This window comes from Pristiophorus japonicus, chromosome 6, assembly GCF_044704955.1.
Source record: "Pristiophorus japonicus isolate sPriJap1 chromosome 6, sPriJap1.hap1, whole genome shotgun sequence".
Lineage (NCBI taxonomy): Eukaryota > Metazoa > Chordata > Chondrichthyes > Pristiophoridae > Pristiophorus > Pristiophorus japonicus.
The window spans coordinates 192,844,300-192,865,023 of NC_091982.1; the positions used below are offsets into that span (position 1 = coordinate 192,844,300).

At 43.9% G+C, this 20,724-nt stretch overlaps 1 pseudogene; it reads right to left on the bottom strand.

Annotated features, from left to right (window-relative positions):
• Window positions 1-17,237: 17,237 nt before the first annotated feature.
• Window positions 17,238-17,475, bottom strand: LOC139266354 (U2 spliceosomal RNA; annotated as a pseudogene).
• Between the last annotated feature and the right edge of the window lie 3,249 nt (window positions 17,476-20,724).

Sequence of the window (20,724 nt, forward strand, 5' to 3'; positions counted from 1 at the left end):
GGTGTATACAATTTGTTGCAATGTATGGGGGCTGGGGACCACACTCCTGCTTTGCCTTTATATTGTGTCGCTGGACATGTTGACCATGTGATTTATGTCAATGGTGGAAAAAATGGGGTGTGGGCGGGGGTTGGTTGTTATTGGCTGTGATACTTATGATTTCAGACCAATGTTGGTATTAAACTTTTATTGAACATAACCTTGTTGCGCATTGTCTCAGATAGCTGGACCATTACACACTGGTGGTTCTTTACCGTGAAAGGGTTAAATACAACTTAACATCAATCTACGTAAACTTTAAGTGGCACCAAGCTAATGGGCACCATTGATGTCTGAGCTGCACATACACAGCAGTGTGTCAGCGTTGTCACACACATCAGCGCTCTTTCAGGCAAATCTTTCTGATACCAGCTCCTTGCATAAGAGTGGGATTTAACAAATGCCAGCCACACCGCTGGGGTCCGTCCCGCTTAGTTCCACTTTTTGTGGCCGTTTTTTTGAGCGAGCGATATTCTGGGCGATATGTGTGCGAGGTGGTGAAATTGATAGTGGGCGATCTCCACGGCCGCTAGTTTGGGTAAAAATGCTCTTTACAACCAAAAACAGTCGCCGGGCGTTATTATTGAATCTCGGCGTTAAGTCCATGAGGAAAGTAACGTTGGGCGATAAAATGGGCGTTGAAATCGCCCATTCTGCTGATTCTGCCCCCAAAAAATGAGCGGGCGGTAATATTTTTTCTTGGCATTAAACACATGGAGAAAGTAATGCTCAGCGATAAGTCTCCTAAAAAAGCCCACCAGTTTCCATTTTGTGCCAACATTTTGTATAACATCTGGGCGTTATACGCCATTTCAACAGTTAAGTGGGCGCTAAGCAGGCAAAAAAGGTGGAGGTTCTAGCCCATAGACAATACAAAATATGTGTTGGCCAAGAAAAAAGTAAGTGGGCCAGTTGGTCTTTTCCTGTCCTTCATTTATGTGTGTTCGTAACACCTTTATCTCAGAAGCTTTTGTCACATCTAAAGATGCTGCCTGCAAGAGCAGTGAAACAAATTTTAACCTTTTTACTTCTTTGTCTTAATTTTTTGTTTTCATTTTCCTTTTGTAAGAAGTCTGTGATCAGCATATAACCAGTTTTGCACTATACTAATAACTTAGTATGTTTTGCTAGGTTAAAGGCGCTATATAAATACCAGTTGTTGTTATGTTGCAATGTTAATATTAAAGACCGTCACCATCACTGGGTTGAGATGACATCACTCACAAACAATGTGATATTTCTACAACATGATGACTAGTTTCTGCAAGGATTACATATCTGCATTCTGTTTGGAAAACAAACACAAACATTGCGAATCAGTGTAGATGACAGTAATGCCCCTTTAACGGTTAATATCACTAACAAATGACTGAAATGACAAAAGAGCCTGAGATCAATTAGGGAACTATCTGAGGGACAGAACAGGAGGTGCTGCTAATTGTATACAACAAGTATAATGAAAATGTTTGGCAACATGTAATTTAACTTGGTACAAGTGTTAATTTATAAAGTGGAACTGAATGGAAAATAAACCAACATGGTAGATAACAATTAAAATCAAAGTACTTGAGTTATTTAAGTCATCAAAAATGAAAATATGAGAGAAATTTCAATGTACCCCTCTCTGTTTCGTATCAATTAAGGGATCTGTTTCTCTGACGCTATCACTTTGTTGTGTGCAATGTGGGTGTTACTGAATGTCTGTTCCTACCCAGCTATTTATCCCTCTCTTTCTGCTGTTCCACTTGCCTAGTTACTGCAATTGAGGCACATATGTGAACACTGCCTCACCTGCATAGTAAAACATCCCAAGGCGCTTCGCAGGAGTGTTATAAGACAGAAAAAAATTTGACACTATGCCACATAAGAAGAAATTATGACAGATGATCAAAAGCTTGGTCAAAGAGGTAGGTTTTAAGGAGTTTCTTAAAGGAGGAAAGAGCGGCAGAGAGGCGGAGAGGTTTAGGGAGGGAGTTCCAGAGCTCATGGCCCAGGCAGCTGAAGGCACGGCCACCAATGGTTGAGTAGTTATAAACATGGATGCTCAAAAGGACAGAATTTGAGGAGTGCAGATATCCCGGGCGGTTGTGACGCTGAAGGAGATTACAGAGATAGAGAGGGGGCGAGGTCATAGAGGAATTTGTAAACAAGGATGAGAAATTTTAAATCGAGGCGTTGCTTAACCAGAAGCCAATATAGGTCAGCGAGCATAGGGTTAATGGGTGATCGGGACTTGGTGTGAGTTAGGACATGGGCTGACGAGTTTCGGATGACCTCAAGTTTACGTAGACTGGAATGTGGGAGGCCAGCCAGGACTAGTGAAGTCTAGAGGTAACAAAGGCATGGATGAAATAGCACCTGCTCGACTAGTAGTGCACTGACTTCTTGCATATTTCCTGGGTCAGCATCAGTTAAATGTGTGTGAACTCCAAGTGCACGAGACACCTGTGGCTGGGAGTTTACCCATTGGCAGATGAGAAGTTGCATGCTGCTGCAGGATTTAAAGTCTTGCAGCAGCTTAAAAGGAAAAGGCATTAGCTCATTTGAAATATAGCAAGCTTGTTTAAAAGAATCAATGGGGATGAAATTGGTGTCGCCTCTGCCTGAAGGAGGCCCATCTTAGGAATCAGCTGCCTGGGGAAAAGGACAACTTCAATTCTAAGAGGCTTGTATGCATACACACAGCATACCATTGTATGCAGCCACCTCCTGCCACTGAGGTAGCATCTAGAAGAAGCACAAACATAGATTTTAAGTGCCTATTTATCACACTGTCACTAAGGGGAAGTGGCATGGAAACAAATGCTAGGCACACACACACACACGGTTTGAGGTTTAAGGGATCATTGCACTGAAGTTGTGTGAGCATGGAATGTTTTTGTTGAAGAACGTTTGCAAACCTTATCAGGTTTTAGATTGTAGTACAGGTGTAGCGTCCCGAATCCAGAACCCTCGGGACAGAGGTCGTTCCGGATTCCGCATTTTTCCAGACTTTGGAATGTCTTCCTGACATCACAAATCCAGAAACACCCAACCCCAGGTTCGGGTATTTCCGGATTTCGGAAAGTCAGAAGGGGGGAAGGGGGGAGGGGGACCTGCCAAGGAGCTGTTCAGGCGGGTCCCCACTTAGGAGGTCATCATCAGGCCGGCGCTGCCAAGGATGTAGTCAGGCAGGGTCCGGCCCCGCTGAGGAGGTCGTCGTAGGGCCGGCCCCGCTGTGGAGGTCATTGGATGGGTCCCGCCGAGGAGATTGTCGTCAGGCCGGCCCTGCCAAGGATGTAGTCAGACAGGGGCTGGCCCCACTGAGGAGGTTGTCGTAGGGCCGGCCCCGCTGTGGAGGTCATTGGATGGGCCCCGCCGAAGAGATCGGCGTCAGGCCGGCCCTGCCAAGGATGTAGTCAGGCAGGGGCTGGTCCCACTGAGGAGGTCATTGGATGGGTCCCGCCGAGGAGATCGTCGTCAGGCCGGCCCTGCCAAGGATGTAGTCAGGCAGGGGCTGGCCCCACTGAGGAGGTCATTGGATGGGTCCCGCCGAGGAGATCGTCGTCAGGCCGGCCCTGCCAAGGATGTAGTCAGGCAGGGGCTGGCCCCACTGAGGAGGTGTTCGGGCGGGCTGGCCCCGCTGAGGAGATCATCATTGGGCCGGCCCCGCTGAGGAGGTCGTCGTGGGGCTGACCCCACCAAGGATGTTGTCGGGCCGGCCGGTCTGGGATCGTCGAGGAGGTGTTTGCGCCGAGGAGGTTGTCGGGCGGGCTGGCGAGAAGGACTCGAGGTAAGGGCAGCAGCGGTGAGGCGAGACGAGCGGCTGCGATGCGAGACCCGAGATCGGGCAAGGGCGGGGCCCCGAGGTCGGCAGGTCGTCGGGTCCGTATTCCAGAAGATTTTATGGATTCCGGACAACCCTGCCACCGATCATCCTGGAATCCGGATTCTGGAACTCCGGATTCTGGATGCTGCACCTGTATTTATGAGTTTTCTGAAAGAGTTTAAACACTTTGGATCTGATTTTCCTTGCCACATATAACCCCCCGCCCCAGTAGTCTGGTAGAGTACATCCAAAGCGCACTCTGCCTGACATGGACTAAACCTGCCTTTACCTCTGGGTTCACGACACTTTAATAGGCCAGACATATACTTGATGCAGGCAAGACCTAGTGCCTGGAAATGGAGGAGGAAAGTGAGCCGTTGCTGGGAGGCCTGGAGCAGTAATGGCTGCTGGGCCCTTTGGCTACTCTCCAAAACAGCAGCTAGAGGCCCTCTATCCTGATACAGTTCTTTCACCTGAACTTATCTTATGCATGGCTCTGACAGCAGACAATTTGCTGATTGAATGGAAGTTCTCTGCCTTTACTCGGGGGAAATCCCAAGGCAATACAGAGGGAAGCAAAATGCAGTCTTCATGTTACAACTGAGAAAGTGGAATCTCAATGGTTGTGGCATTGTGTGAGGGAGCATAGAGGGCCACATGGTTGCAATCTGTGACCCTTGGATCTGCAGGAACTTACGGTGTCAGGAGCACTCATTTAAAATTCTGAGCAATGGAAAAAAATTGTTGGCAGGGGAATCACTTATGCTCTGATAATTCTAAACTATTAAATAAGATTCCAGTTTACTTATGAACTTCCAGTTTCCCATTGTGAACAAAGAAGCTTTTTGACTAGAACAGTACAATATTTTACAAAAAAATTACTTTGCTTCCTCTGTTGATTAAAACAGCTACTATCAGTGCAAAGACTGTAATGAACGTTTAACCTCGATTGCAGACTTGTCACCACACACAGCTGTTTCCAGATGGCTCACACTTGCACTGCAAAATGTTTCAACGTTATTAATAATGCCTAACCATTTCAAAACAGGAAAAGGATCCTGATCTCTTTTCCCTTTTTCGCTTTCACATTGAAAGCACACAAGATAATTCCAGATGAGGAAAGCCTTTCAGCTCATCTGAATCCATCCATTCAAAAACACCCTAATATCCCCTTGTTTTACATCCAATTGCTTCTTCAATGATTCCAGGGTTTTTACCTGATCTGTCCAGCTGCCCCCACAATCTGGAAGTCCATTCCATGTATTAATCGCTTCTTGTGTGAAAAGAACTTGCTGACATCAGCTTTAAATTGACCTTTTACTATTTTACACCTGTCTGACTCTTGGGGTAGAAACTTGTCTCGGGCAGTTGTGCAAAATGGAATCTGCCGCCCGTCCTACACCCCGCTTGATATTCTGTTACATTGACTTCAATAGAGCTGGTTATCGGGCGTGAGGTATAACAGGCATCCAAAGTGATTCCACCCGGGTTTCACTATTGCCAGGAATGAATTTTACCCCCTTCCAATTTAAAGTAATATTCCAGATTTACTTTTTTCATTCCATTACTATTTTATATTTCTATAAGGTCACCTCTCAGATGCCTCCTGCTGAGAAGTCCTAATTTCTAAAGTTTTTCCTCAACTCAGACATTTGACAATAGGAATGAGCCTTTCACCACCCCCCCCAACCCCCCTGTCTTTGTTCCTCTGATTTCTTGTATCCAATAGTTTGAGCTCCATAGAGTAACATTCTACTGTTGATTGCTCTGCATTGATTGACTAAGTTCAGCATTGAGTCTATAAGGATTCCGAGATCCTTCTTCCTTAGCTATTTCAACACCATTGATGGAGTATGTGTGTTAATCATTTTCCTTTTGACGTACAATACTTTAACACTTTCATCTGCCATTGTTCTGCCTGCATAGATTATTTAACCAACTCATTCTGTAATTTCTAAGTTACCTCCTTTGATTCTACTACCCCCCCGCTCCTCCCCCCAACCCACCCCCCTCCCCTTCCGGTAGGCTTCACTTGGGGTGGGCTATGCAGCTAGCTCTCTGGGTGAGTGCTTCATCCATGGGATGGAAGGAAGCATCTGCAATCCCATTTGTGTTAGCTCTCCTGTGCTCACAAGATCATAAAATGATCAGCACGTGCGCCTAATTTATGAGAGTTTTACATTTCTGATCAAGTAGCCAGATTCTTAAAACATCTGGAACTTTTTGCAGAAATCTGACCCATAGCATTAAATGGCAACTATCGTCACCTGCTATCTCTTGCGTGATTGAAGCACATTTGCCACGTATGCTGAAGCTGGGGAACCACTTCTCTAAGTACTGGATGGATCCTTCCTTAGTTTCTTATATTTCTTTCCGTCTGCTTCAGATGATAAATCATTAAACTGAGAATAAGTCATCAAAAATAAACAGGTTAAACACCTTTGTTAAAATAGCAGAGGAAGAACATGTGAACAAACTTGTTAAGCATTCAACCAATAATACTGCAAATAAAAATTTCTAAAAGGTGTTCATGATACTTATAAGACTTGAATGCCTCATTTAACGCCCGCCCCAGGTAAAAAACAAGTGTTCCCAGGTTGCAGAAGGCAATATTGGCAGCATATTTAAATGAAGGCAGGAGACTCTTACGTCGCAGGTTACATTGACTGCAACGTTTGCGCACATCACGCTGCGTGAAGCTCCGACTTGCAAATGGCACTTTTATCTGCCATTACAGTGCCCTTACAACTTCAGTGAGAGAATTGAATGGGGGCATTACTAGTTCGACAGCGTATCATGCTCCATGGTATTGCTAGGCGATGTCAAACGAGAAGCAGGGCTCTTGGTCATGTCGGCTTACGGATGAGGAGAGGCTGAAGACATCTGGGGAAGAGGGCTTACGGATTTACAGGCACCAACGCTCAGACCTCTGAGGAGCAGTGTGTGAGAAGGCTGCGCTTCTGAAATATTCCATCTCCTACAGGCAGACTGATGCCTGCACCACTCTGGAGGCAGCCTTCAATACTCCCCTCAACAGGTATCCGAATTCATCGTGGTGTGCTGTGGTGTGCTGCATTTTGCACAACTTGGCCATCATGCAGGGCCAGACATTGCCAGTGGGGATTGTAGGCCCACCTCAGGAGGAAGAGGATGATGAAGAGGAGCCTGGCGAGGCCCCCATTGGATAGCCACCCCATCCACGGGGGAGGCCGCGTGGAGATGCAGCCGGACCAAGAGTCACACGTCGCCAGTTCATAAACACTGGTTCTCCTAAATGGAGGCAACTGAGGGATGGAGATAATACTGGACACGCTTTGTGCCCGCATAAAGGCACATCTCCAGTGAATGATGGAATGATGCACAAGACACCAATGGCAAAGGATGAATCATAAATTTTACTGCAACAAAGTAACAAAAGCTCCCCCACCAAAATGAAACCATACAATATATTGCAACACCTATGTTACAGGGCACTGAGCAGCAATGAAGTTCCTTAAATCAATGAGACTTTTTTAACGCCGCGATTTTCAGCTGGGCGCAAAAACTTCCTTGTGTAACACCTGATTTTGCGCCCCTGATCATGGAACCTCATTTTTTGCTGAATTTTGCAGACGAAGCCGCAAACTTTTTCCAGGTGGTATCAGTACTGCTCCGCCGCCATTACCGTCCCGAAATCTCAAAATCTGAAAATCAAGCCTGAAATATTTCTAACAACAACAACTTGAATTCATATAGTAGCTTTAATGTAGTAAAATGTCTCAAGGCGCTTCACAGGAGCAATTAGCAAACAACATTTGATACCAAGCCACATAAAGGGCTCAAATTTCCCCAGTGCTGTTTTTTTGCATATTTCAAGAGTTACGCCCATTTTTTTGGCCACAACTACTCCAAAAATATAACTTGCGAGTTTCCCCATTATAATTTTTGAAATTGGCAGCATGCAGCCTGTCCTTTAGTTTCGGGGGGTGGAGCCTAATGTCTGCGCCGAAAAAATGTCCCCCATTCTGCGCATACGTGGAAAAAAAATTTTTTTTTTTACGTAACTGCTATGGGTGCGCATGCCCAGTACACCTCCCGGTCTGCATTTGACCATTTTTAAAGCGTTATTTGTATGTGAGAATTTTGAGTGCTATGTGAGTACTTTAATACGCAGTGCAAAAATCGGAGCTGCAATATGCAACGCAGCTCAAGGACCAAGAATTTCTCATAAATGGAAGTAGAGGCACTAGTTACTGTAATTGAGGCCAGATGGTACGAGCTGGACACCAGCAGAGGTCACATAAAAGTTTCACCAAAAGAAATGAAGAAATGTTGGAACCAACTTGCAAAAGATTACTGTGCAATGGTGACCACCCCGAGGTCCGGAGGCCAGTGCAAAAAGAAGTGGCAGGACCTTGGTCAAGTAGTTAGTGTAAGTAATATTTTCATTTATTCACTGGAATTGCAATTGTAAATGTGACTATCTGTATGTCCCACCCAGCAGAAAGACACCCTCTCTAAAAAGTTATATTTTCATCTTTGCAGAGGAAGGCACACAACAAAAGAGAGAGAAATCGAACAGGAGGAGGCCCGGCAAATCTGCACCCACTGACACACATGGAAGACAGGATAGCTGCTTTGATGGGTCCTGCCTGGAGAAAAGCAACCACCACTGCACAAGCTGGGCCCACACTTGAGGGAGAGGGTAAGACCTGCAAATTCCACATTCTGGCTTTGCTAAATGTTAAGTACTGCGTGGGCTAGCCAACCTTCGGTTCATGGGGATGTCTCCGTCAGCTACGCTTCGGTTGGTGCAATGTGCTATCATTCATCGTGGTACTTCAAATGAGCCTGCCGCCTGTGCTGTGTGAGCCTACTCATGCTACCCTGCCCCTTCCTCTGCTGCTAACCATTTGTCTGTTCTGTTATATTTTGCAGAACTTGAGGCCAACGAGGCTGAAGCCGATGCAGAAGAAGATTCAGATTCAGACGAGCCTGAAGAGAACATCTTCCAATCCCACCTTCCAGACCAACAGCATTGGGGTGAGGGGGAGGGGGATGGGGAGGGGAAGGGGCAGGGGGTGGTGGAGGATGAAGTACACCCAGGGCCCCACCGTCCGAGGCTGCGGGTCTCAGTAGGGTGCAGCGAGCCACACCCAGGGAGAGGAGGGGAAGGAGAGCTCGACAGCGCTCTCCTGAGGCGCAGGATCTAACAGATGTGGTTCGGATGATGGCAATGAGTGCAGCGAGCATTGACCTTATGCGATCACTCGTGGGCACCATCAGTGGGGTGGGTGATGAGGTATCGGGACTGTCAGGAGAAGTAACAACACTCTCACGAGAAATAGGAACACAGTCTGGGCACATGAGGGAGCGAATGTCGCAGGCTCCTGACACACTGTCGGTGAGCATGAGGGAGGGAATGTTGCAGGTAGTTGAGAAACTGTTGGTGAACATGAGAGAGGGAATGTCGCAAGTAGTTGAGACGCTGTCGGGACACATGAGGGAGGGAATGTCGGAGTTAGCTGCTGCAACAAGGGAACACGCCCAAACCCCGTGGCCATTGGCAGAATCAACTGCCACTCCCACTCCAATCCCCAGACCAGCCTATGAAGAAGCCCTAGCCAGGCACTCCAAATTACCACATGCCCACGCCCCCGATAAAAAAGTGCGCGTTACCTGAGATGGTCGAAAGAATAAGCTTGGTACCAACCCGAGAAATGTTGCGCCACCGCCTGTGGGCAGGGGTAAAGTTACCAAGACCAAGCGCAGCGGGTGGTCTTAGAATAAAGTGAAGGAGAGATGGGTGTAGCCTTTCTTTGCTGCTGTTGTTATTATTATTGTTGTTACTGTTGTAACTGTTCTTAAATTAAAAGTTTTTTGTAAGTGATGTAAATTTACAAGTTACAAGTTTGTAAATGATCTTAAAGCTTGTAAGTGATCTTAAAGTTTGTAAGTGATCTTAACTGAAAACTTTAAAGTTTAATACAGAAATATTTTTATTAAAGTTAAGTTAAGTGCAAACAAGTGTTAAACTTTTGAATAAAATATATTTTAAATTATAACTGAATCATTTCCATTATTTGTTCTATTATTAACACAACATTTTTGAGCTAAAGAAGAATCATTTCCATTATTTGTTCCATTAACACAACACAACATTACGGAACAGGTCCAAACCATGAACATGGTCCACTTGGAATAGTTGCCGCTGAACCTTCAGGCAGCAAAGCGTTCATGGATGAGCTGCTGGCGCAAGGCTCACGCAATCGTTAAAGGGCACGAGGGCCCGCCCTCTTCCGCCGTCGTGCTCCGGGTTCAGGTAGTTGCATGGCTTCCTCCTCCTCCTCATCATCTGCATGTTACTCCTCATCATCAGCCACTCTCACCTCTGGGTGTTCTACTACCAGCTGCTGCTACCTCACGATGGCTAAGTTATGCAGCATGCAGCACATAACAGTGAACTGACCGGCAATCTCAGGGGAGTATTGCAAGTAGCCTCCGGAATGGTCCAGGCATCGGAAACACTGCTTCAAGATGCCAATGGTCCTCTCTATTATGCCACGTGTCGCAAATGTGCGACATGTATTCCCGCTCAGCTTCCGTCTGGGTTATGCCAGGTGGCGAGGCTTTACCCTTTCTCTCCTATCAGCCAGCTCTACCTTTCTGGCTGCTGCCGAAACATGGCAGATATAGCACTCTTGTATAGGATGAATGCATCATGGGTACTCCCATAGTATCTCGCATCAACTGCCATGATGCGATGCATGTCGTCACAGATTAGCTGCACATTCACGGAGTGGAAGCTTTTTCTGTTCCTGTACATCTCGGAATCCTCCAAAGGTACTCGCAAGGCAATGTGGGTATAATCAATGCAGCCCTGTACCTTTGGGAAGACAGAAATCCTGGAGAAACCCACCGCCCTGTCACACATTGCCTGGGCAGTCATGGGGAACTTTATGTAGTCATTCCTCCGGGCATATACTGCAGCAGTCACCTGCCGAATGCAGATATGTGTTGCATGTTGAGAAATGGTGCACACATCTCCAGTTGTGGACTGGAATGATTCAGATGCATAAAATGAAAGTGCAGCTGTAACCTTTACTTCAACTGACAAAGCAGTCCTCCTGACTCTTCTAGGGTGCAGGTCTACTTTTACTAACTCACAGATCTCGGTTACAACTTCTTTGCGGAAACGCAGCCTTCTCACACAGTGTGCATCACTCAGGTGCAGGTATGAATGCCTGTCTCGACATATCCGATGTGGGTAAGGCCTCTTGCCTACCATCCTACGTGCTCATGCGATGATGTCCAATCAATCTTCTCCTCCGCAGCACCATCATGCAGAAGGCTTGCACGAGGTATGGCATTGTCAATATTGTCCCCATAATTAAATTGTACCTTTGCAAGAAGCTTCAAACAGCAGGACAAAGCACTCAAACCTTCTTTCATCTCTCTCTCCTCAAGGTCGATGCCATAGTATGAACCGCACCCTTGTCTGCGCATGTGCAATAGGCTTGCTTAGAACGGGAAGCTAGGCATTCAATGAAGACATTTGGGGCAACGAAGTCTAATGCAATTCTTTAATTTTTGATTTTTTTCAAAGTACCACTCCACCACTGACCGAACATCTGCTCACCGGGCTCGAGGTTTGGCCAGGCTTCTTTTGAAGCTGTTGTAAAGTGTAAGGGTTCTCTTCCCTTTAGTTTGGCTTCCACCGTCACCCCTTCCCCCCCCCTCCAAAAAACAAAAATTAAAGTATAGCATTAGACTTTCATTTTCTCCCTTTTGACTTTGAAAAATTAAGCTTCATGATGCATATTCTTTGTCTTCTTGACTCCCTCCAAAACTTCGCCTCAAAACAATGGCGTCTTTCTGCGCCGATTTTTGAATGTGCACTGGTTTTTCTTAAGTGCCAAGAAGGTTTTTTGGGCATGGTCACGTATGCTGTCCTAGGAAAAATGTAAGTTGGCCAAACTTGCTTAAATGTGAAAAACTGCCGCCGACAACAGGTTACGCAAAAAAATACTAACCTAAAAAAAATCATATCTAACTGAGTTACACTGGCGCAGAAACTTTGGGGAAACTGGGATATTTTAATTTACACCAAAAAAGTGGCACATGCCAAAAAACGGTGCAAATAACTGGGGAAAATTGAGCCCAAAGAGATATTAGGATAGATAACCAAAAGCTTGGTTAAAGAGGTAGGTTTTAAGGAGCATTTTAAAGGAGGAGAGGTGGAAAGGGAGAGAAGTTTAGGGAAGAAATTTCAGAGTTTAGGACCTTGGCAGGTGAAGGCATGGCTGCCAATGGTGGAATGAAAAAAATTGAAGATGCGCAAGAGGCCAGAATTCGAGGAAGGTTACAGATATAGGATGAGAATTTTAAAATTGAAGCATTGCCAGAGTGTGTAGTTCAATGTAGGTCAGCGAACACAGGGGTAATGGGTGAACGAGATTTTGAAACATAGAAACATAGAAAATAGGTGCAGGAGTAGGCCATTCGGCCCTCCAAGCTTGCACCACCATTCAATAAGATCATGGCTGATCATTCACCTCAGTACCCCTTTCCTGCTTTCTCTCCATACCCCTTGATCCCTTTAGCCATAAGGGCCATATCTAGCTCCCTCTTGAATATATCCAACGAACTGGCATCAACAACTCTCTGCGGTAGAGAATTCCACAGGTTAACAACTCTCTGAGTGAAGAAGTTTCTCCTTATCTCGGTCCTAAATGGCTTACCCCTTATCCTTAGACTGTGTCGCCTGTGTCCCCAACATCGTGAATATGCTTCCTGCATCTAACCTGTCCAGTCCCGTCAGAATTTTATATGTTTCCATGAGATTTCCTCTCATTCTTCTAAACTCCAGTGAATACAGGTCCAGTCGATCCAGTCTCTCCTCATATGTCAGTCCTGCCATCCTGGGAATCAGTCTGGTGAACCTTCGCTGCACTCCCTCAACAGCAAGAACGTCCTTCCTCAGATTCAGAGACCAAAACTGAACACAATATTCCAGGTGAGGCCTCACCAAGGCCCTGTACAACTGCAGTAAGACCTCCCTGCTCCTATACTCAAATCTCCTAGCTATGAAGGCCAACATGCCATTCGCCTTCTTCACCCCCTGCTGTACCTGCATACCAACTTTCAATGACTGATGTACCATGACACCCAGGTCTCGTTTCATCTCCCCTTTTCCTAATCTGCCGCCATTTAGATAATATTCTGCCTTCATGTTTTTGCCACTAAAGTGGATAACCTCACATTTATCCACATTATACTGCATCTGCCATGCATTTGCCCACTCACCTAACCTGTCCAAGTCACCCTGCAGCCTCTTAGCATCCTCCTCACAGCTCACACTGCCACCCAGCTTCGTGTCATCTGCAAACATGGAGATATTACACTCAATTCCTTCACCTAAATCATTGATGTATATTGTAAAGATCTGGGGTCCCAGCACTGAGCCCTGCGGCACCCCACTAGTCACTGCCTGCCACTCTGAAAAGGACCTGTTTATCCTGACTCTCTGCTTCCTGTCTGCCAACCACTTCTCTATCCACGTCAATACATTACCCGCAATACCATGTGTTTTAATTTTGCACATCAATCTCTTGTGTGGGACTTTGTTAAAAGCCTTTTGAAAGTCCAAATGCACCACATCCACTGGTTCTCCCTTGGTGCGAGTTAGGATACGGGCAGCCAAGTTTTGGATGAGCTCAAGTTTACAGAGGGTGCAATTTAATGGCAATACAAGGTAATATATATACAGAGAAGAATAGATACCCAGGAGTACATTTTGGGCATTAATCTCATTAAGAGAGTAAGATAGTTATATAAATCACAAAAGCATTGCTCAAGTAGTTTTAACTGTCATCTGAAACCTTCATCTGCCTGAACATAATTCCCATGTATCCATTATTTCTGCTCTATATACTGTGGAACATTTTGATTTTCTTTTTACTGAATTTTACCTGCAGTTGTTAAGTGATGATGGTAAATTAGAAAGTTTTGGTCATGATTGTGATCATAAAGCCCATGGAGTATTAATAGAAATTCCGTTTGGCCTGTTTTCGGGCCTAAAATGGGTGTTGCGCACAGACCACGTGCCCCAACCGGGAGGTCCAGGGGTGGTCGTGAATATTGATCAAATCTTTTATATGGAGGGAGAGGTTGAGACAGGACAGGAGAGCAATGAATTCAGAGAAGAGAGAACAAGGTGAGCTGAGATTGAGATTGAAATCACTGAGGATGAGGAATGGCTCAATGCAGAAGAAAGGAGGATATCTCTGGAAATTCTGTTCTCATGAGAATTCCTAGCAACAATGTGCAGCGGCTGAAATCACCATCTTAGCATCTTCCGGTTCTGATGAAGGGTCATAGACCTGAACCATTAATCTAACTCCGGTTTCCTTTCCCCACAGATGCTGCTTAACTGATGCTGCTGATGAGTAATTCTAACATTTTCTGTCTTTATTTCAGATTTCCAGCATCTGCAACATGCATCAAAATGTTGCACCCTTGCTCCCTAACTAAATTCAAATCTTGGAGTTGTTGGTTAGATTAGTGCATTCGTGAGTTTCAGCAGGTTTTTTTGCCCGTGTTTGCACACACATAATGGGGGCATTATATTTGGATGGAGAGAGGAAACCTAGCATTTTTAGGGCTTCCTGTGTGTTCAAAAAGCAGGAAAATATAGGCTAGTTAGCCTAACATCTGTGGTTAGGAAGATGTTGGAGTCCATTATTAAAGAAGCAGCAGCAGGACATTTGGAAAAGCAAAATTCGGTCAGACAGAGTCAGCATGGATTTATGAAGGGGAAGTCATTCTTGACAAATTTGCTAGAATTCTTTGAGGATGTAACGAACAGGGTAGATAAAGGGGAACCAGTGGATGTGGTGTATTTGGACTTCCAGAAGGCATTTGACAAGGTACCACATAAAAGGTTACTGCACAAAATAAAAGTTCACAGGGTTGGGGGTAATGCATGGATAGAGGATTGGTTAACGAACAGAAAAGAGAGAGTAGGGATAAATGGTTCATCCTTGGGTTAGCAATCAGTAACCAGTGGGTGCCGCAGGGATCAGTGCTGGGACCCCAACTATTTACAATTTACATTAACAACTTGGAGGAAGGGACTGAGTGTAACGTAGCCAAGTTTGCCGATGATACAAAGATGGGAATAAAAGCAATCTGTGAGGAGAACACAAAAAATCTGCAAAAGGACATAGACAGGCTGAGTGAGTGGGGAAAAATTTGGCAGATGGAGTATAATATTGGAAAGTGTGAGGTCATGCACATTGGCAGGAAAAATCAAAGAGCAAGTTATTATTTAAATGGGGAAAGATTGCAAAGTGATGCAGTACAGTGGGACCTGGGGTACTTGTGCATGAAACACAAAAGGTTAGTATGCAGGTACAGCAAGTGATCAGGAAGGCCAATGGAATCTTGGCTTTTATTGCAAAGGGGATGGAGTATAAAAGCAGGGAAGTCTTGCTGCAATTGTACATGGCATTGGTGAAGCCACACCTGGAATACTGCGTGCAGTTTTGGTTTCCATATTTACGAAAGGATATACTTGCTTTGGAGGCAGTTCAGAGAAGGTTCACAAGGTTGATTCCAGAGATGAGGAAGTTGACTTATGAGGAAAGGTTGAGTAAGTTGGGCCTCTACTTATTGGAATTCAAAAGAATGAGAGGTGATCTTATTGAAGCATATAAGATTATGAGGGGGCTTGACAAGGTGGATGCAGAGGGAATGTTTCCACTGATAGGGGAGACTAGAACTAGGGGGCATAATCTTAGAATAAGGGGCCGCCCATTTAAAACAGAGATGAGGAGAAATTTCTTCTCTCAGAGGATTGTGGATCTGTGGAATTCGCTGCCTCAGAGAGCTGTGGAAGCTGGGACATTGAATAAATTTAAGACAGAATTAGACGGTTTCTTCAACGATTAGGGAATAAGGGGTTATGGAGAGCGGGCAGGGAAGTGGACCTGAGTCCATGATCGGATCAGCCATATCGTATTAAATGGCGGTGCAGGCTCGAGGGGCTGTATGGCCTACTCCTGCTCCTATTTCTTATGTTCTTATGTTTATCACAGTGCCAGTTGGCAGACTGCAATTTGTGGCTCAGAAAGTGGCTAAAGCAATCTGTGCAGGAAATGGACACTGAGGAAAACGTTGAGAGGAAATACAAAGAAAATCTGTTAGCCCTCGTGTCTACATAGCTATAACAGAAATAATTGCTATGTATTTTTCTAATTGACTAGTAATACTTTATGGTATTTATGTCGACATGAATTGCTTTGAGTCATACATTAAAATACTGCTTTCATGAGGATTCCCAGTGTTATCTTAGATCAATGTAAATTGTTTTGTATGTGATATAAATTTATTTTTGTACTGGATGCAGCCTGATTTAATATACAAACCAATCTGAATCTAACACCTGTAGACACTCATGGAAACTAAATGAATTTGTTTGAGAATGTAAGAAAACACCAATGGCTCAATTTTATAATTGTAAAATCAGTTCAGATTCTCTAGTGCATAAAGCCTTTATTTCAGACTCTATTAGAGTTTGAAGGAAATAACAGCATCTGTGTCATAAGACAACAGGAAATCAGCTTGCCGTTAACATAACTACAATCAGTGTCCCGACAGGTTACTGAACAGTCTGTCTATCGGCTTCTAAAGATGGTGGAATAGATATACTATTCACTGTTCGTCTTACTTGTAACGCTTTATTTCTACTTACTCAGATATATGGTTCCATTCCCAATACTGTACTTTGATTTATTTTAAAAGTACAGTAAGACTGAGATGTTGAAAATGGGCTTCATTTTAATTATTCTGTTTTGATGTTTTAAAGATTTGAGCAGTATATTCATGGATTCAAAAATAAAATTAAATGAGGGAAATGCCTTAATCAGCTGGCAATGCATATGCGTGTTCAGGTATTTAATATTGCCATTCTATTAGTATTTAAAAAATTTACCATTTGCTTTCTTCTATTTAAACCACTGCCAGTCCTATAAGCTCCATTGCCTAACCATGGCCAATCTGATGGACGTTAAACTATCCTTCTGTTTTCAGATGCTGATTGACTTGTTTTATATTTCTTGCATTTTTTTTCTTTTTATTTCAGGTTTCAAGCATTTGGGCATTTGACCTTTTGGACTCAATTATGCAACCTGAACACTGTTCCAGGGCAGCACAGGTATTATATACACCCACGCACAAATAAGCTAACCTTGCTGGATAATGAGGTTATCATTTGCATAGTTTATTGATTTTTTTTCTTTTTTTTTTCGTTGCCAATCTTTCAAATTCTTTGTCAAATCACAAACGCCAGAGGTCACCTTGCACACATCAAGGATCACTCTGCGCCAATGCTCTTAGCCAAAAGGCCTAGAGCCACTGCACCGTTCCTGGAAGTACTGCAATACCAGGTTCGTGCCATGGAGGTGGATGGGTCAGGCCCCCCACACACCTCCGTGGAGGTGGATGGGTCAAGCCACCTCACCCACCTCCTATTTCCAAAAAGCATAGGAGAATCATCTTCCTGATCCAGGGAGAACCACGTTGGGGTCATGGTTACTCCCCTGTCAGGTCAGTTACGCATGATCTTAGCCAAAAGGCCGAGAAGCGATTTTATTGATGTCTCATGATGTGTCAAGAGTGCCAGTTGCAACGTTATCAGGCACCAGCAGCATGTGAAGGGCTATTGGCACTGGGTACTTTCCCAGTGTGGGTGGGAGGGACATCGGGCTTGGGTGAAGGGTGAGGGATAGGAGGGACAGAGTGCACTGATGTTGAGGGTTGGCAAAGTACTTCAGTGTGCAGGCTTTCCGCCCTCTTTGTATTCTCTTCCTGGATTTCAGTGTGCTGGGCAGTCCTCAGCTTTCCACATCCAATTTTTACTGGGGACTCAGCATCCATTGCATTTCACTGAATTGGTCAACTCCCTCGCCCCCTTCCCCTGCCACATTAGACATCTTTATCCTTACTATTTGTGACTCCTATAATGATTAAATATCTCAGCTAATGTAAGATACTAATACACAGATCAAAAGAGCTTCTCTTCTCCAATTACCAGGCCTTTTTTTCTACACCGGAGATTGTAAGCTTGAAGCAACAATAGTTGCTTCACGTTAACATTTCTCAGCCTCAGTCTAATCAGTCCGAAAGACTGAGGAATAATATAACTGGACTATTGAAGATTTTATGGGCTTTCCAAGGGTGTTAATGATATGAATCACAGCAGAATTACTTGTCATTAAATCTAAGCTTTGTTATTGATGCTTGAGATGACTACTTGGTTATTTCACCACAAACATTTTCTCTTCCACTGGTTTAAATGTCACTTTAAGACACAATGAAAAGTGTTAAATTTGATGAAGCACATTATAAGTAGAATAATCTTCGACACCATTAATAAACAGAAACAGATGCATTGTACTAGTTGTTGATTCAGCTCACAAATTAAACCAAGAATGCAACAATTATGAAAGTACACTTACATTTAAAAGTGGCCAGGACGCGAAGAATCCAAATTAAGTTTAAAAGATGCAAAAACAGAAAATTCAGGAAATGCACAGCAGCTTAATCAGCATCAGAGAGAGAGAGAAATTGATTAATATTATCTGATTCTAGCTCTGCCATAAATTGTGATTAATCCAAATTGATATTAGCTATGGATGCAAAACATGGGATAGTAATTTTCTTTCACTAGAGGTCAGTAATACACTTTGTAAATACTATATTGTAGTTTGACTATAAGGAGTAACATCTAAAGAAATCATCGCATACAGCAGAGTGACTTGCCTCTTCTGTATATGCATCGAGATATCCTCGCTCTGTGGATGCAGACGCCCACCTATTTTATGCAAATGTTAAATCTAAAGAAATTATAAGAATCCTGCACGAACATTTTTTTAATCAAATGTGTATATTGGAGATTATAATTACTGTCAATTCAGTGCCTAATAATGTATTTTTATACTAATATTTCACTGCATTTACATCTCAAGAATTGGCTGAAATGAAGTTTTCCATTAGCTCAAAAAAAGGATCCTGAAAAAAAACCTGTGAGACCTGCTGTACCACCATAACTCTGCCACCATAGCTCTGGCGAGGAGGTCTTCCACCCACCAGTATGTTACGCCCCGATCCTATCCGAATTACTGGGTTAGGGACATTTGCATAAACTAGCTGCATCCGCAGTGACATAGGTAGCGTTGTGAGGATATCTCGGTGCATGTGCAGAAGAGGCAAGTGGCTCTGCTTTATGGGATGAGTTCCGCCAGGGTCAGAAAAGCTATTTTAGGAAATGTTTCATTAATAGCATAAAGCCCTTTTTTGTGTATGCATGCAAAAATTTAGGAGTTGGGTGATGCCAGGGGAAATGTCTTATGAAGGAAATAGGCAAATAGTGCGGGGCTTTGTGAGGGTGTAGGAGGGAAGAAAACATGCAGGTGTTAAGGGATTTAATTCGGAGTGTTAGCTTTTATTCATTAAAAGTGCTGAGTTATAAGTTGTGCCCTCTTTTCTCTGGCTGTTGGCTGCCCTGTTCCATATCCTTCCCTTTTTGTGCACTCACCTCATGCTGGAGTTGGGGAGAGGGATTGGGAGGAGATTCCTCTCCTCCCCCCATCGCCTTCATCATCTCCTTCAGATTATGGAAGCAGCAAGCCTTTCTTCATCATGATGTTATGTAGTCACAGCAAGTTACAATGATCCTGGAGACTCTTGCAGGGCTGTATTGCAGGGTGCCACTAGTTTTATCCTAAAACAAGACTTGAAAATACCTATAGTCCATTCTATGACACCTTGTACTGACAGGGACTGTATTTAATCTGCCTATACTGGTGTTGTAAGCCATGACTACAGAATCATCAATCAAGCATCCTAATATATGGTTTTGAGTCACCTGAGCTGGTATGGTGTATTGTCACATGTTGAAAGCATCCTGAGTAATGGGTATTCGCATGAAGGATAAGATGATTAACATCTCATACAAACAGTATTTTAATGGAATGAAAGCATTTCCATTTTATAAATTGGAGTGAGGTTGTCACATGGAGCTTTCAGTCACATGCATTCTGTCAGTTGTTCTTTGCCTGTTGGAAATCCTGCCAGTCTGTGGAACTGCATCATGAGCGCTCTGTGAAATCAATGTACCTTAGCTGGAAAAGTACAACAACGTGATCCTATGAGAGTAGGCACAAAGCCTCCTCCTGGGATTTTCTGACAGTGCATACCATCAAGAAAAAATGGAGTGGTGATAAATTTGTGTCCCTACACCAAGAAAAAAGCTCAGTCAAATATCACTGCTATAGATTTCATCTTAATAACACAGCAAAAATGTAATGGGGCTGAAATCCCGGCCTCCCCGGGTCCTTACGGAGAGGAAGCCATTGCAATAGCCGGTTTTCAGCGCACAATGCGCATGCACCAATAACCGGCTTTTCCGATCTGTTGAGCTCTGGCTTGACAGATCGTCTATATTCCCACAACCAGGACATTCGCATGGGCAAGATTGCGGTATGTACCCATCTCTTGCCCAGCAAATGTCCTGAAAAGCGCATAGCCCACTTTTACCAGCGTAAGAGTTTTAAAACATAATAAAAATATATTAAAATAACATTTAAAAACAAATTTTATGTTTAAAACCCTGCCCACCAAGGTAAGTTTATTTTTAACCCTAATTCCAAAACTTTAAAAAAATCAGAAAAATATATTTTTTTTCTAAGACATTTATTAATCTTAATTTCAATTAATTTTAATTATGCGAAGTGTGTTTTTTATTTTTTATTATGGTGTTCATGTGTTTGATTGTGTATTTGTTTTTTTTTCTCATTAATAGCAATGAGAACTCGTAGATATGGAGTTCTCATTGC